General features: G+C 37.3%; 1 protein-coding gene across 3 annotated transcripts in view; it reads left to right on the top strand.

Annotated features, from left to right (window-relative positions):
* Positions 1 to 18,939, top strand: part of PRKN (parkin RBR E3 ubiquitin protein ligase) — a 722,549-nt gene that overhangs the window by 29,548 nt on the left and 674,062 nt on the right. The window lies entirely within an intron of this gene.

Below are 18,939 nucleotides of genomic sequence, written 5' to 3'. Positions count from 1 at the left end.
AATATTTTCTAGGATGTACAGCACCTTCCTATAGGTGGGAGATCTTTGTTTTTTCTGCAGGGAGGATGTGGATCATAAATTGCATGCATTTTGGAAGGTTACTTTACCTCCACCTGAATTCCTGGAATAATTTGGCTTCTTGGGCAGGCTCTGAGCACAGCTAATTGTCTTGGCATCATTTTCAATTCAAATCACTCCTGTGACGCTGACCTTTTATACAGGCAGTGGGTGGTTAGAGAGCATCAACAGAAGTCCATAGTTAGAGAAACTGGACGTATAGTTCTCTGCTTCCATAAATGTGTTCCAAGTTCCTAGCCAAGCCAAGACAGGGTAAAGGACCATCACTGCAGAGGAAGCTGGGACCTTTTGTAGCAGTACAAGTTTCATGAGGCCATGGAGATGGCATCTGTAAGTTCTGAGATTGGTGCGATTTGTATGCCTGGGGTGATCCCTTTGTGTGCATGGTGAGAGTGGAAGAGCCCCACTCCTGGTCATCTCTGTGGCTGAAATCTTTTTCCTAGAAAGAAGCTGTGGCTTCAAGGTGAGTGTGGCTGGAAATCAGCGCTTCTTCAGATGAACGCTCTAATCACTGTACTACTGTACAAAAGGAGGAGTCTTTTCTAACTGCAGTGCAACCAGTATCAGTGTGCTGTTAGCACAGTTTTGCATGGTCATTTTAAACTATTGAGTTTTTTATGTTCAATACTACTTAAAAAAAATTTACTGAGCTATGGGATTGTTTCTTTATGAACAGAGGCTTTGGGCCTCATCATGGAAGGTGCCTGCTTAAGATATTGCCGTTGTTCCTTGTGCTGCTTGTTATCTCCAAATTCGTCTGATGTCTGTTGTGAGGGTTTTATAACTGTGCTGTATAAGCTGCACTGAGACAGTGCTGATGTTCTGAGACAGTTTTTGGACGAGTTTGGGGTTTTTTTTTCTCCTTTTTTTAAATTAATTGGTTCTTTGCATCATAACTATGAGACAATCTTCTGCTGCAGCAGTGTGGAGAGTGGCAACTTAAGAATGTGATATATTAATCGGTGTTTGTATCATGAAGCTACAAGCAGACTGCTTTTCATAATGAGGTCTGTTACGACGGATTGTCGAAAGTGCTAAAATACTAGGCATGGCTTTTTGCTTCTAGACATATTTGCTACATTTGAGTAAAGCTAAATATACTGCAGGATGTGCTAATTAAGGAGGTGTCTGACTGACAAGAGGAGGGGGTGTGCACTCTTCGCTGCCAGGATACAGGGAAGATAAGGGAAATACAAAGAATTTAGTTCTTTCCTATTTTACTTGTGGCTGTTGAATAGCCCCCCCCCCCCCCCCAGCATTTAGCTGTGGCCCTTGTAAAGGTGTTTGCTGTGCAATTCTTAAAATAATAAATTGTAAAAAATAAGATTCCTGTGGGAGGAAAGCATTATAATTATTCTAATCTTAGTGAGAAAATTAGCTTCAAATTAGGGGAGTGTTTATAAATACAGGAGTTTAAGACGTGTTCATGAGCAATAGGTGTGTAGGCATGTTAAAGGCACCAGTAACACAACTTGTAGATATTCTATAATCATCTGAATAGATTGTGATACAGCTTATGAACAACCTGTTAACTTCCTTAATCAGAAAACTAATCATTTAGTACATCATCTTTCATACCCTGTTACGAACTATTTATAACATCAGTCTTGGAGTGTGTTGGACATGTGGGCTCCTGAAGAATGAAGATAATAGTGTGACAATGTCCTAATTGTCAAAGATGGAGACTAATCAACAGTGGGACAAGAACATCTGTTTGTTTAGACCACCCCTCTCAAGCAAGGGGCCAGGGACCTCCTCTGTTCTAGGAATTAGAGCTCCTCCTGAGTTTTGAGTTTCAGGTTGAAGAATTTATGTTTCATTATTTAAAAAGTCATCTCCAGAAAATGCATGCTCTTAGTCTTCTGAACATGCAAATCCTCATTTCAGTCTTCTAGGTCCTGCAGCAGTTTTGTCTGCATGCGGCTGTCCGCATCAATCTACTAGTTATATTAGTGATACTTATGAATGCCATAAAGCTGATAGTAACGGACTAAGAGTATCTGGCTGCTGAAGTTTAAATTAGGAATTGAAGTCAAATTCAGAGTTTGAAACTCCATAACTAAAAATAGTGTTAGCTTCCTGAATCTAATTGGAAATAAAACTCAGGTCTTAGAAAGCAGGATGCATTTTAGTAAAAGAATGCCACTACCAGATAGATACATGGCTTCAAGTGTGTATGTGCGTGAAGGTTTAGCTGGCAGCAGTATCAGAGGTACTGTTCAGGCTTTACTTTCACAATCAAACCAAGTTATCTTTTGCCTGCCAAAGGCAGGGTTCACAGTCTACTTACAGCACTTGTAATCTTCAAAGATGTAAAACTGCCAAAAGAAATGCTTTTTTTTCACTTTTCTCAGGAAATGTTATGCTAGAAGTCCAAGGCAGTGTGTGTGGCCACAGAAGCTACCCTTTGGTGCAGGCTCTGAGAATCTATTGTAGAGATTAGAAATCTTTGAGGTCATGAGCAGCATTTCACTCGTCTGAACAGTGAGAAGGAAGAGACCACAACTAGCAAATTTTTGTACTTCAAATATTTTCTGCTGTGGCCTAGAGGGTAACAAGCTGAAGATAAACTTTATAATAGCCTTTATTTTAGTGGCCTCCATCAATATGTGTTTTCTTCCATGGAGGTAAGTATTTTCCCTGATTACTTCTGCATTAGAGCTTACTGACTCTGCTAGTATTCTGATTATTTTAGGCCAGGGTTGCCATTGCTCAGGGACTGGCTGGGCATTGATTGCCTGGTGATGAACATTTGGGAGAGGGCTTTTTTGCATCACTTGGTTGGTTTTGGTTTTTCTTTGGGTTTTGGGGTTTGTTTATTTGTTTGTTTTACTTATAAAGCTGTCTTTGTCTCAACCTGTGAATTTTCTGACTTTTGCTTTCCTGATTCGCTTTCCCATCCTGCTTGAGATGACCAAGCAGCTGTGTGGGGCTTAGCTGCCTATCTCGGTTAACCTTACAGGATTGAGTTTTTGTCTGTAGTCCCCATCAGGCAAAACAGAGTCAATATTGCCTTTGCAGTGATAATTGTACATTATGCGTGATACCATGTGGTTTCAAACTTTCTTGACCTACAAAGTAGCACATTATTGGACAGCAAAGGTTAGTCTACCACATGATAGCTATCCAAATGTAATTTTCCTTTTCAACTAGTATTGTAGTTCAGTCAGGTCTGTCCAAACTCTGAACAAACTAGCAAACAGGAACACATGCGTAAATTAAACTGGAATGAAAACAAATCCTACTCTCTTACCATCAAAAAAAAAACCCCTGCACTTAACATCAGTTGATGTTTCCAAAGAGTTGTATTATCTCCTTCTGATTTTCTGCTTCGACAGCGAAGCACAAATTTGTGGGGTTTGGGGTTGGGTTGTTTTTTTTCTTTTTTTTTTTTCATTTGATTTGGTTTTTTTGGTGTTGGCATTTTCTTGAGAGAATCAAAGAAAAGGCTCAAAATTTCTGGTTTTGAGTATGATCCTGGCTAAAAGAAGAAACACTATGCATGATTTTGTGGTCTTTGTGTGTTATTTACGGACTGCAATTTTGGACAGTTGGGTTGTAATCTGTTGAAAGGGTAAGAATAGTATTCTTGGGGAGGAATTACATAGAAAAACAGCATTCTTGAGAAGGAATTATCTAGATTGTAATCACAGGCAGCACAAAGGTCACATGAGAAGTACTGAGAGCTTCATTCAGCTTTGTTCAGGGACTGGCAAACCAAAGTTCTGAGGTCATAAAGCACCAAAGGTGTGTTTTAGTAGAGCTTAAAATCAGGTTTTTTACTAATACAACAGTAACAACTTTTAGTCATTATTGACTTGGATTGTGTTTGTAGCAGTGATCTAGAGGTGAAAGGCTCCACATCTCATTTCCAACCCTCTGAGCCATGTAGTCCTCCATAATTTAATTTGATGCAAAGCAATTATCAGCCAATTGATTTTCATTGATTGCCCTGTAGGACAGAAATATTCCTGTTCCAGGAGAGAAGAACTTCTTCTGGGACAGCTTTCCCTCCCATTCAGAGTACACAGAGAAATGTTTAAAACTATCTAACTGTAGCTCTTAATGACCTCAGACATCAGTATACAGAATGTTTCTTGCTTTACTTTTTGTGTCAGTGTATTGCTTGTGACCTTTCTTAAGCAGTACTTTGTCCTTTTGCTGTCCCTTCCATTTGATTTGTTTTTGTTTGTTTTAACACTTGATTACTTTCTCCTTCCCCCAACTGTACTTCTTGAATGTTTTCTAGTATCTCCCCCTTCCCCATAACAATATTTGCAATTGACAGATGACTTTTCAGTCTTCCTCTTACACAAGCTTCCTATCTCTTTGTATTAATTTCAGCCATATTTGATGACCCTGTATTGCTGTTCTCTCTGCACCTCTGCTCTCGAGTCTTTTGATTCTCTGCTTCTCTCTTGCTGCTTCTATGGGGATTTACTTCTCTGCTTCAGCAGTCGTCATCTCAGCTGATGCTAAGAATTTCAACTCCTTTGTATACCTGAGTTGCACCTGAAGAGCTCTCTTTAGAAAACTACAGGTCTGATTGCACCATTTGCCCCAGATGTGTAGTTGCTATTATACTGGGGATGCTTTATCTAACAAGCATTGAACTGAGAGTTATTCAAATAGTTTCAGATAAAAAACCCACATAAATTCATAGCACCGTTGCCTATCTTTTCTGACTAACTTGCTAAAAACAAGAATACATACCAGAGGATTCTGTGCTGGGATATAATTTCTGACAATTTCAATATTGTGTCTAGGAAGCAATGTAACATAGATTGAAGAGTTTAAAACAAGGGGTGGAAAGAGACTTGGAGAGTTCTAATCTATTCTGAATAGTTAGAACTACACTTGTAAAACACTATTTTTTTTGTGGTTATTGTAAATACCAATGTATCTTTGAGTGTATTCACTGTGCTTTGCTAAGCAATTTTCATTCCAGATTTTTATTTACATAAATTCCCGTATGTTCATGTTATTCTACTTGGAAGTCATTTAATTGTCATAGGGGCATTAAAGTAACTTGAAGATGAATCATAGCTACTCATAAAATGAAAACAAAACATTGTAAAAGTTTTTATCTGAGGACTTCCAATAAAAGGTTTATTCTGTGTAATTGTTTTGGTCCATAGCTCTTTGACAACATTGTCAATGAAAGTGGTTTATTTTACTGTTGCTCTCTGATACAGGTGACTGAGAAATTCAGGTCACTGGTTTCAGTTTGAGCAGTAGATGACTGATGGGCTACTTGTGGGAATTGATAAAGATTTTCAAAAAGCTTTGGGAAATCTTTCCACTGGAACAGTATTTGTAGATGAAGTGGCTGAGGCTTCTGCCTAGAACATTCCCTTGTTGATTTTTGTAGATTATTTAATTCATTACCATTCAAAGCACAGCTAAAATGTACTCTAAGGTGATACTGGCCAAATATTGTTATAAGGCTGACAGAGTTTCATTCTGCCATCACAGTTTTAGGGAAACAGGTGTTTCAACATTATTGTGGTTGTCCCCTTAAATGTGTAGTACTGTTCTATGTTATAGTAGCTTGCTTTGGTAAATCTTCTGTGTATTAATAAAAGCTACTTAAAATCCTTTTAGAGCAATTTGGAGCAATGTCCTCTAGTTTTCTGAGTCCTGGAAAGAGTTTTGTATCTATAGTCTGGAGTTTTGCTATGGGAAGGGAGAAGAAATGACCACTAAGGATGTTTAATAAGATTCTTGACCTGCAGAGTTGGACTCTATATGGTATAATAGAGATTTCCATCCTCCATTTCAATAGTGTATCTGCTAAAACAGTGCTAACACCTCTATCTGTTCTTCATTTCCTTAACAAATGTTTACCCTAGGACAGCATGTTGTTAAACAGGACAATTCTGTTGCTCTTCCCAGGAATGTTTTTTTTCTTGTCTCTGTTACTTAATTTATTGTCTGTCTCATTTTTAACCTTAAAGAAAGTGGCAAAGTGAGTTTTGGTGTTTTTTTTTTTTTTTTTTTTTCCCTCTTTCCTTTCTCTGTTCTTTTAACCTTTGAAAGATGGGCTAAAAGCAGTTCAGGTCTGAAAGTTAAAACACTTACTGAAGAGTCTTTTCACGTGCCCCTTAATAATTGGGTTTTGGGTTAGCTGTTTTAGATTTGTAATGCTCTATTCAACTAAAGAGGGTAACTATGGATTGGCTTTTGCTAATCTTTGGATTGATAATGTTTTTACACATACTTTACATGGCGTTAGAGCCAAGGGATTTATAAATCTTTCACTTGTACTTTCAGAAATAATTTAATGGCAGAGCTTGCTTTTTTTTTTCAGAAACTATTTGCATTTATAGTGTGCATTAATAATTTGCAGTAATAATTCACAGTTGTCAATATATTTAAAATTGTCTATAAATGTAAGGAATAAGACATTCCTGTGACTTATCTCCTTGGCAGTATAATAGTGCAGATGACAACTGGTGGTAGTAGGTGGGTTGGTTTTCTTTGTTTGTTTGTTGTTTTTTTAAGTTACAAGCCTTGAAAAGGGAAAACAAAGGCAGACAGATTTTCTGTGAAGTACATGTTTCATGTAGTCCTAGGATAATTCAGATTGGAAGTGACCTCAGGCAGTCATCTAGCCTGGTGAAAATGCAGTCAGTCAATTCAGACTAGGTTGCTGAGTTCTTGAGTCCAGCCAGGTCTTGATAATCTTCAAGAATGGCTTTACTGCAGCCAATTTGGGTAACCTCTTCCAACGCTTGATTGATCCCTTTTAATACAGAACACATCAAAAGAAAAAGGGTTGGATATGAAGACAAACACTTCAATGCTAACCCACTCGGAAGGTTCAGTTCTTGCTTCTATAATTTATGATTTGACTGAGAATGGTGATGTAGGTTCTCTATGTAATGTCGTGATAAAATAAGTATATTCATACTGTCTTCCTTGTTTGGCTGTTTTAGAAGACTTAATGGTAAATATTTTGTCACCATAGCACCAGCTTCAGTTTTCCTGTGTTCTGTCTCTAGTTGAACTTGATGGTCTCTTCAGAAGTCAGTGAGCACTTTGAGTTTATTCTTCCCAATGTCCCATTATAGTCCCCCTTTATTTAGTCTTAATCACTATAGTTCTACTGTTAGTTCTGCCCGTTGCTGTATTCCAAGAGTTTTGTGTTTTCAGGGCAAATGGTAGCTGGGTGTCATTTTAGACAGACATTAGAACAAGGCATATGTTCAGTGATTCCTCAGTCTTTCCCTGCAGTTCAGGATTTTTTGAAGCCAGTTTGAAGCTGCACTTTTATTTGCTAGGCACTGATAGAGGTTGTTCCCTTGTACTTCTAATTACCTTCTGAATCCTTGTGTAGATACAGAAAGGACTGACGAGGGAGACCACGGTTATTGGAAACATGAGAGGGAAACTGTTCTGTATAAGCAATGGCAACAGGGCACAGTTAAGGAAATCTTGATGTCAAGGGGGAATAAAAAGGTAAAGCAAATAACTCATGAAGAGATTTTAAGGAAAGGTGTAGAAACTTTAAATGAAAATGTTAAAGTCAGAAACTAATAATGTTCACCAACTTACTTATTCATAGGAAAGTAAATGCTGTCTATAATTGTTTAAGAAGGGTGTAGCATCCAATGGGTCATGCTTCTGAGCTCCATACTGAAACCTTGAGAAACTGGGCCTTATATGTATAAATCAGGGTTAATGCATAACTAGTATAATACTTGGGGTTTCAATAGTTTTACTTGTGATCAGCAGCACATCCAGCAAGTTAAAACCACTTTTCTGCTGTTTGAACACACATAACTATTTTCTGTGAAGCACAAGTGCATAATATTGGAAAGAATGGGAATGTCTGATTTAGTACCTAAAAACATATGTAGTTTTAGAGTATTATACAATTAAAAAGGCAAAGATGACAGCTATTTTGTAAATGAAATATGGGATATAACAGAGACAGATGAAACTCAATAAAGTAAGAATAACATTAAAACTATTAAAATAATCCTCCTCGACCTAGTAGATAAAAGGAAAAGTGAAGTGATTGTGGAATCATAGTATGATTAGGGTTGGAAAGGACCTTAAGGTCATCTAGTTCCAACCTCCTTGCCATGGGCAGGAACACCTCCCACTAGACCATGTCACCCAAGCCTCTGTCCAACCTGGTCTTGAACACTGCTGGGGATGGAACATTTACTGTTTCTTTGGGCAACCTGTGCCAGTGCCTCACCACAATCATAGTGAAGAACTTCTCCATATCTAGTCTAAATCTCCCCTCTTTGAGTTTAAAGTCATTCCCCTTTGTTCTATCACTATGTGCCCTTGTAAAAAGTCCCTCTCCAGATTTCCTGTAGGCCCCCTTTAGATACTGAAAGACTGTTCTAGGCTGAACAAGCCCAACCCTCTCAGTCTGTCTTAAATTAAACTCAACTTGCAGAATTTAGCTTCTGCAGGTAGATGCATTTAATAAAAAAAAATAAAAATTAATCTGTTCTAAAAACCCAGTGAGGCTATGCCATATAAAAATATTCAACATCATCAGTTCCCTTTGAATACATGGCTTTTGAGAGTGCCCAGCAACCCAGCGGTATAGTTAAGCATATCACAGAACTGAACTACTATTCAGTTGTCTTGATCAGTCATATTAGGTGTTTAAAAACAAACAAACTGAACAAAACAAGGCATGGTATTCACTAAAGATGGATTTTTTGCCTGTTCACTGATTGCAGCAGAGCCATAAGAAAGCATGCAGTGTTTGCCACCCAGCATGTTCTTACTACTGAGTTCTTGTAAGTAGAGCAAGGAATTAATCACTTCAGTTAATGCCACGTGTAGAATTTGAAAATTATTAGTAGTTGGCAAAGCTTGCTATTTGATAAAAAACTTTGTAAAGCAGTCTCCAAAGGAAAATGGCATGATACTGGATAAAGTATTTTGACTTTTATATTATTTTCCTAGTTTATTAGCATTCCTTCATCCAGAGGCTTCTGTCTAGTGTATCTTTAGGAGGCTTTCTTTAGGTTAGGGGTTTTGAAATTCCATACTGAGTCCTAAGCAGTAGTGTGCAACGAAGAACTTAATTTGAAATAATTCGGGAGCAGAATGACAGATCAATGGCAAGATCAGTTAAGCATGTAGGAGAGAAATCAATTTATAACAGATAGTCACTTCTTGTTAATGGATTAATTAAATAGCCTAGATAATTCTTTAAATTATTTCTAGAAGACAATGCATTAATTTACAGTACTGTGATTTTTGTTGAGTTGTTATTTTTCTTTATGTATTTGAAATAGAAAACTGCTTCATACATAAGCAGAATTTGGTTTTATTGGTTGTTTATTGGTCAGTGAAGTTCAAGATACAATGATTACATGTGTTAAACAGTACATCACAGAAATGAAATTACAACATTGTTCTTAATTGTCTAATTTCTCATTTTCAGTCATCACTAACATCAAATCATAGTAGGCATTGCACATGCAGTTTAAAGTGTATTATTGTAGTATGTTATTATATTACATTTTAACTAATGTATCTGTGGACTTTTTGCAGTATTATACCACTCAGGCACAATTATGGCTTCAGGTGACAGGGGCTAACTTTCACAGTTCGCACACACACACTTAAGGATCTGAATATGTAAGAAGGAAGAATTTCTGGTTTGCATATAAGTAGTAGGATCATAAAAATTAAGTTATAGGCTGTTTAAGATAGTGAAGAATTTAGTCTTAAAAAAAAAAAAAAAGTAAAACATAGAGAAGGACTTTTTTATATGCTGGATGTATTTCAACCATAAACAGAATTCACTGTTACATAAAGTAGTATTTTAAAAAAGAATGATCAGTACCTTGCCAAGGCAATGTTAAAGATGATTGTTTTGAGTTCTGAAGTTTCCCAAAATGATAAATCTAGATTTCCACATAGATTTAACGTCCAACTACAAAGCACTTCAGATGAACCAGTCCATTCCTCAAGATTGTTTTCAAACTGTTTCTGGTTAATTTTGTCACATTTTCGTAGGTTTGTATGATAGCAGTGATTCACATAGATGTTTGATACAAGTAGCTACCTGTTAATAATTAATTTTTGTTTTTCATCCTTGTTCCAAGTATTTATTTTGGAGGAATATGCACATAACTTCATGTGGCTCATATGTATATAGTATGTTAGGAGTAAATGACTAAAATTAATAGAACAATAGTGGTGTAAAGTTGTGTGAGTCAGAGTCACTCTGTGAAAGTACAGCTAACTTGTAATATCATAACAGTATTTTTCTATATATATTTATTAATCTTTATGGAATTAAAACATATCTTAAGCATTCTTATTTGCATATTTACCCTATAATAATAAATTGCAATTAGGGATCTTGCATAAATAGACATATTCAGAAACTGTGATTTTCCCGCAAGTTCAGTTTTGCCTCTGAACATTAGGCAGGCAATGAAAATATTCCTAAGGTTAACATTTGCTTTTATTCAATTAATGAATAATTATGAGAGAGCTTATTTTCTTTCCTTAAATGCAGTTATCTCCTCGTTCATTATGTTTCTAAATGAATAATAATACAAGCTGAGGAATAAATGCCATCTGGGATTACAGTTGATGATGACCCCCAGTCTGGCTGATCATTTCCAATATTTCTGTCTTGTGGTTCTAAAGATTTTTCAAAGTAATTGAATCTTTCTTTTTTTGTGACTGAACTCCAAAGAGGCTTTTTCAATTCCCCTGTTTTCTATTATAACCATAAAATTAAATTTTTTATCCCAGGGCCTCTATGTTAGTAAAATTTCTTTAGACACAAATTAAATATGAAAGCCTTCTAACTGGAAAGAAAAGAGATTTAGCTTTGCTTTGCTTTACTAATTGGGTCTGATAAAGAACAGCTCTTATAAAATTGTAGGCAAGGAAAGAAATTTGTGGGTTTGCCATTTAGGAAACAAACAACAAACCAAACCACAACAATGCAAATCTGCAGTTCAAACTAAAGGAAGCATTGTTGAGAGTACTCTGCTTGTATTCCTTAAAATGAGATCTCCTCTGAACGTCCTAGAACTTCTATAGGAATATCCAACTGTGATAAGTTGGGGAGGGGGGTTTACCTCAAAGGCAACTCAGTTCTGAATTGAAAATATGTTCTCTGAACCATACTGTTCAATATTAAAGTCAGTGTGGTCTAACACTGTCTGTCAGAAATGGGAAAGGAGATCACATTTCCTGAGTTTCTCAGTGCGTGCTCCCAGTTCAGGTACCCTGTGTAACTGTGCAGCACTCTAATAATACCTGGTAGCACACATTGAGGTGAGGCCTCATTTGAAGAAGCATCTGAGTTAGAGTTCTTTGGGGCATATCTCATTTATTGGTGCTAGAGATCAATGAAGGAATATCTGAAGTAAAGGAGAATCAGTTTTTCTTTTGCTGTCTTAAAGTAGAAGGTGCTTATGTGGACATTTGACAGAAATAAATGGACTACTAAACCTAGATAGCTGAATATTTATGAGTAGAAGATGCAAAAGAAGTCCTTAGTTGAGATAAATCAATTTACTGACAGACTTATGACTCAACGAAATAGACTTTAAGGCCTTTTCTTCATCTGGATTGTATAAACTTGTAGCTTTGTTTTTTGTCTGTTTAGGGTGGTTTTTTGTTTGTTTGTTTGTTTGTTTTGGGGGGGTGGTTTTTGTTTGTCTGTGCATGAGGCACTTCCTAGTTGCCAATGAATGCAGGCCTGCTGTTGCCAAAGACCAGCATACAGCTTTTCTTGTAACAAATTTATGGATATTAATACTTGAAGTAAATTTTCAGGTGTGCATGATAAAATTAGCATTTCTGAGTTAGCCCTCATCTGTGCAGCCTTGAGATCTTATTATCTTAAACAATGTCAGTCTCTGCTACTTGACTTCAGTTAAAGTGATTTTGCTTCCCAATTTTTTCTTAATACAGTTTGAGTTTTATATATTTCTTCTTTTTTCTTGGGCTTTTGAAATTGCGTTTCAGAGAAGTACTACATCAGCATTACACCTCAAATCATATAATGAACTTTTGCCTCTCCAAGTTAATGTAGGAGCCACATTTAGCTCAGTGTTTCTGTAATGATTTATTTTAATATGAAAATGAACAGTGAATGTCAATATCTGGATAGTATAGAATACTAGGGCTAATTCAGAGTAATGACGCTTGTGGAATGGTTGTGTCTTGTTTTTCTATATATATATTGCCCTTCTGACCTTTCAGTTCAGAGACCAGTTTTTTAATAATCCATTGGTCAAGCAAGCAATGATAGGTGAAGAACTGGGTATTAACTTGGTGGGAATGTGATGCTAATTTTAAAGGAACCAGTTAACTTGGAGTGGTTGAGTTTTGTAATGCAATATGGCAGGTGCAAGAATATGCACAGACTAATAATGATCTGGTGTGTGTACATCTGGAAGGAGTACCCAGAAAGAATAATGATTACTGGACAGCTTTCATAACAATGTTCTGCTTTATAGCAGCCTTTTCAAAATAGGAGCCTGATCATTTGCATTTGTTACAGATCGTGCTGTGAAGACTGAGACCCTGGAAGTTGCAAGGCTGCCTTTTGAGTTGCTTTAGAATACCTTCCCTCTAAAAGAAAAGATTAAGTATATTTGTGAACTTTAATATTGTAAACACCAATTTTGTGCTTTTTCATCCCTTATTCTCATGTCCTTCTGTCATGATCCTGTTGTCTTTGGATTGGCTGCTCATCACCACTGCCACTCATTTTCTCTATGAGCCAATGCATAGGATACAGCTGTCTCGCAGTCCACGGATGTGCTTCATAACTGCACTTTACTAGTGGGTTTCCGATGCAGGGGGCAGATGCTATAATGTGAAACAGTTTGGTGTCACAGCCTCCTTGTAGACATGTGGGTGAATCCAGTAAGATGATATCAAAATGCTTGGGTTTATAGAATCTATGATGTATGAGAAGGGCAAAACAGGCTGTATTAGGTCTTAAGAAGGCAAGGCTAAGAAGAGGTGTTATTGCTGCTCAGAACTGTTTAGTGGGACATACACAGTGAAACGGAGCTCTTCTCCATGTGCAGTGATAGGACAAAAGGTAACAGGCAAAATAAAAGTTATATAACATATATATATATACACATGTCCCTAATAGGAAAAAAAATAATCATGAGAGTACTCAAACATTGGAAAAGGCTGCCTGGAGAGGCTGTGGACTCTCCTTCCTTGATATTCACACCTTAACACAGCCTGGAGCACCCTAGTATAATTGAGTCTGCTTTAGGCAGTGTTGTGGGCCAGATGACCCCCATATGAAGGTCTCTTCCAGCCTTAATAACTCTGTTGATTCTGTTGACTCAGTCCAGTGTCCCATCCCCCAGTGATGCGCATACTAGGTGTCTATCAAGCTGTCAGACTCCTTTTTCCCTTTGTCTGTCTCTGATACTGGGCTCCCATGCATTTCAGAAAGGTGGCCTAGAGACTAGTGCAGGATTAATCTATCGATTCATACCTAAAATTCAAACGAAAAAGAATTGGAAATTCAGTGGAAGTAAGGACGTCTGTGTGGTAGTTCAATCTTTCTCATGCACAAATCTATTTCAGAGGACCATGCATAAAGCACACTATTTTAGCTGTTGGTAACACTTGCATTTGTATCTTGGAAAGCATAATGTATTCCGGGCAGTGGCTTTGCCACAGCCAGATGCCTAACTCCAGTAAATGGGTTTTCTGAAGAAGCAGGTGCAGCAAGGCTACTAGGGGAAAAAGCAAAATCCTCTAAGTGGCCCTGCTTTGTAGAGAGGACAGCTATTGTTGTCAAGGTGTTTATTCAGGCAGCATTCTCTAAGCTGAAAGCTAGTAGGTAACACTGAAGCCAGTTCCCTGGTTCCCCTACTAAGTTGAATGTTTAGCTAATGCAGCAGAGTTATGTTTAGGCTCTGTGAGAGGCTGCACATTGCGGAGTTGTGAGAGGTGACAGCCCTGTATCAAAGCAAACATTCTGAAGGCCAACATGAAACTGAAATCTCCTGACATTGACAGTTACTGTGTCTACTAGGCAGTCTCTACAGGTGAAAGCTGCATCAATGTAAGCATACAATTTTAGAAGACTTTTCCATTAATTCAGGAAGACTGCCTTGTGTTGGTTTCTAAATAGATTAAACTGAAAAAAGAGTGTCTTTTGGGATTGGAAAGGCTGGGGGTGGGGGAAGTATAAGACAAAGAAACACGTCTTGCTTCACAGAAGCTCAAATCATTGCATTCTCAAAAGCCATTGGGACCTAGTGCTTATAAACACAGTTTTCAAATACTTGTCTACAACAGTAAAACACTTGTCTAGGAGTGCTTTGTTGAATGAATTTCTTTGAAGCCAAAAGGCTATTCATACTCCTGAGCACTGTACTCTTTAGAAGATGTTTACAAGATTGGGGTTTTATGAATACAGTCTTCATAAATACAGCTTTCATAATTTAAGTCTGAAAGCATTCTCTCGAAAGGGTGATGACTTTGAACAGTAGCCCTTGAGTGTGTGCTATGCAAGGAAGAAAGTCAGAATACAACCTGCTTCTAACCTCCTGGCAGCAGCTGTTCAAATATTGTTTCTCTGCTTCCATCCCTGCAGAGAATTAGGCTCACAAATCTAAACACTGTTAAGTCGGTAGATCATCTTATTTGTTAAAAGTAACAAGTGCTAATAGGTAGTAAGGCCATGTACTATTCTTTTTCCAAGTGATGACTAATGTTTTCAGGGGGGCAATTTTCAAAACAAGTGCTAACCTGTTTGGTTACTCAATCTAAACTTTTCTGTGGTTATTTACAAAATGAAGTAACTTCTGTGGCAAGACTTACTGGAGTTGGCTGCTGCAAATAGTGATAGGAAAGCTGGCTTGAAGGCTACAGGATCAGTTACTATGTTGTGAAATATTTTTCCTGTGTACTTGGTGAAATGTTGCCAAGAAAAAAACAAATCTGCCACTTTGGTGTGTATGTGCTGCTGTGTACACAGGAACTAATCAGCTACACTAATACAAAATAATTCAAATGAAACAAAACAGACTGCAGAGTAGCAAGGTTTAAAGGACCATGGGAAACACCTTTGTCTTTAAATAACTTTTAAAACAAACAAAATGAATATTCATGATCAAAATGAATACTCATATAAAGCATTTATGGCATGAAATGAGGGCAAACATAAAAAATTTATTATCTTCATGTAAGGCATGTCAATGGCTAGGAAGTAGTCACTTGACTGATCAACAATTAAAGACTTCAGAAGCAAGGCAATATATACAAGGGTGGAAAAGCCTCTTTTGACATCCCATAGTTCTTTACCTTATTCATTGGGTTAGAAAACAATGCTGCAGAAGGGGGCTTTGATACACAGTTTTCCATGTTACATTCCAATAAAATATTTCTTTTTTTTTTTTTTTTTTTTTTAAATATGTCTGCTGCTAAGGGTTTGCAGCCATTTAGTTGGTAGTTTGGAAATCTAATATTACCAGTAGTTTGGGAATTCAGGGTCTGAAATATTTGGAATGGGGATTACTGAGAATTTCTTCTTGAATTGTTCTCGTGCCATGTTGTCCTGGGTTCAGCAGAAGTAATTTTTCTCCTTCTTGGTAGCTGGTGCAGTGCTGTGTTTTTGATTTTCAGCCTGGGAGCAGCGCTGATAACACCTATGTTTTTAGTTACTGCTCAAATGTTTGGTCTGGCCAAGGACTTTCTGAGTCTCATGCTCTGCCAGGGAGGAGGAGAAGCCGGGAGGAAGCAGAGTAAGGACACTTGACTGAAACTAGCCAAAGAGGTATTCCGTACCACAGCACATCATGCCCAGGATGTAAACTGGGGGCAGTTACCCGGAAGGGCGAGTTCACTGCCAGGGTTGGGCTGGGTATTATCGGTCAACGGGTGGTGAGCGGTTGTATTCTCTTATCTTGTTATTTCCTTTATTGTTATTATTATTGGTGGTAGCAGTAGTGGTTTGTGTTATACCTTAGTTACTGGACTGTTCTTATCTTGACCCGTGAGAGTTACATTCTTTTGATTCTCCTCCCCATCCTTCTGGGAGCAGGGAAAGGAAAGGTGGGGGAGTGAGAGCGCAACTGCATGATTTACGGCTGAGCTTAAACCACGACACATGTAAAACATAAAACAGTGAAACTGTGAGTAAAGAGGTGTACTTAAAACTAACATTCACAGAGCAGGAATCTTCATGTTAGCAAGCCTTTTGCTGATGGCCACATTGAAATATGAAGCAAATTGTATTACAACTGGTTGTAGTTCAGAGCGGGCCTTGAAATCTGCTGTCACAGTGTTGTTTCAGTACAGTAAATTGGATTGAAGATTGTTTGCTTCCCCTTCCCTGCCCCCTTCCCCCCCCCCCCCCCAATCTGTAGTTCTTGGGGTTTGTTTTTAAGTGATTGTCTGCAATTGAGGTAATCAATAGTAAATACAGTAAAACCAAACATTTATTTCATTTGTTGCATATCTCCTCATCACGTCCCTCAGCTGCTGCTCTAGAAACAGAGCCACAGATTACTGCGCTGTAAAGGAAAAAGAGGGAAGGGGTGGGGGTGAGAGCGTTTCCTCAGGGACACTTTAGTGCCTTTACTAATTGAGAAGGATGGCCAAACTTCTGCTTTCCTAGTGAGATGATCAGGAGCTATATGTGAGGGAACCCTCAAATAGCAAAAATCTTAGAACATTTGCACTGAGTATGAGTTTCAGTTCAGGTCCTTGGAAGTACAGGTCTAAGAAATTCCTTGAACACTCATTCTTGAAAGCTTCAGACAGAATAATGCAGCAGGTTTTGTACAGTATATCTGCAGGGCACATTTATGTAGAGTCATACGGATAATGGTTTTGGATTTACTTTCTAAAATACTGGGATTATTTCTTAATTCACAAAAATTACATATCAGGAGAGTATTTACGTGCATGTTTACAATCCTGAGTAGAGGTGTTCTTACTAAACAAAATGTACAAGCAGTGTGATTCAGGCTAGATGTTTGTGTAATGCTTGGCTGGAGATAGAAGTGCTGTACATCTGAGAATCCAAAGTATGCAGTGTATTAAAAGTTGAGCTGAAATGAAGTTGTAACACTTAGGTCTCTGGAGTTTCTGAATTAATCTGTAATTGATTTTGTTTTTTAAATACAGAGGTACACTGCATTTTCAACTTATATCTAAATGTGAAAAATTATAACATTAATGCTCCTAAGAATTCTGCAACTTAATACAGAAAGCACATATAGTCTAAACCTTAAAAGCTAGCATCCACATAGAGATACACTTAACATAAGCGATTGCATAGCCATTACTTGCCTGATGCAGTGGAACATGTATCTCCCTTTCACAAGAAACACCTTTGGTTTTAGGTGGCCATGTGGCAAATAGCGTTAGAGCTGCAAACACTATACATAAACCTGCAGGCCTAAATTAAGACTGCTGAGACGCCACTTCCAGCAAGTGATTGTATTTTAGAAATGAAAAGGTTTTATATTTTAATAATCTAAAATCAAGGAATCAAGAAATCAAAAACATATTTTAGTCACTTGCTGACTAATATGTAGCGTATGATTATTGGTTAATTAAACTTTACTTTGAAAACATTAAGAAAACTAACTTACTGGAGTTAGAAGTCTGGCTGTTGGTCAGAGCTGCTGCCCAGAATATATTATGCTTCCTAAGATACGCTAACAGGTGTTGTTAAGGGCTAAAATACTGTGCTCTATGCCCAGTCCTCTGAAACAATATATTTAGGATCATAATATAAGGGTAGTATGTCCCAACATTTTAAGGAATAAAACATGAATATTATAAAGCTAGCTGTCAAACAGTTGTGTGCTGTAGCTTGAAAGAAAATATTTTTTTACTTATTTTTTTTTTCCTTTAGACTCCAGGTTTCCCTAAAATTTTCCTTTTTATGCTCAGGAATCACTTATTCACTTCATCCCTTGAAATCTGATTATAGGGCTCCAGGGCTGTGATACGATGCAGCAAGGATGTTTCTAGCATTTACAATAAAGACTAACTTTAATATATTACTTTTCATAGAATTGTACCCTGTGACCCTTCAAAGTATGACAGATTGTAGACCATAAGACAGTCTGTGCTATAAATCATGGGAAAGACTTGTGCAAATTCGTTGGCTGGTGAACAAACTGAAGCACTCATTGTATGTGGACAATCACATTTTCATATATTAAACAGTTATGATATTTATTTCTATAGCACTAAAGCCTGCCATGAGTGTGTTGCTTTCTGCAATGAAAGGTGACAGTAAATCTGCTTCTCTGAAATAATTAGCATATTCATCAGGGCATATTAAGCAATTCCAAATTATGTTTTCTTGTAGAGGATTTTTTTTTTTTGTAGTACAACTGAGAATCAGCAAACTCATAAATCACGTAGACAACAGAATGTGCTGAGTGCCAGCCAAAAAGGAGCAAACATTTCCACATTAAAGTAATGAAAACAAATAGTATTTTTTTAAGTAAAATATGGAAGCATTAATAAAAAAATAAAAGCATGATAGAAAGCTGTACTGTCAGAATACGTTTGAGTATAAAAATGACATTGTTGTTGGACAAGAATGGCCCGTAAACTCACAAGTTTGGTCCTATAGCCAGTTCTGTACCTCTTTCAAGAAATGCATTTCTAATTGTATTAATGGGTTTACCCCTAGAGGGGCCATTATTACTACACTTGATTTGAGTCTTATAAAGTCTGAGTTTCTTCCTCACAAAATAAGAAAATCAGAAGGGACAGGAGGAGGGGAAAACCAAACAAAACAGCTATTTAATAAAAGCTTTATTATTTATAAATCTGTAGGTTACTCAGTGAAACAAATAGTAGCTCCTGTTTTAAGTTAAAGCTGCTGGAGATCATATAGTC

The sequence above is a fragment of the Neopsephotus bourkii genome, unplaced genomic scaffold, assembly GCF_033783945.1.
Source record: "Neopsephotus bourkii isolate Nb327-2 ecotype Australia unplaced genomic scaffold, CSIRO-AGI_Nbou_v1 NB_1767, whole genome shotgun sequence".
Taxonomy (NCBI): Eukaryota; Metazoa; Chordata; class Aves; order Psittaciformes; family Psittacidae; genus Neopsephotus; species Neopsephotus bourkii.
The sequence above is the reverse complement of the archived record's forward strand: the minus strand, read 5'-3'. Positions and strand labels throughout refer to the sequence as shown.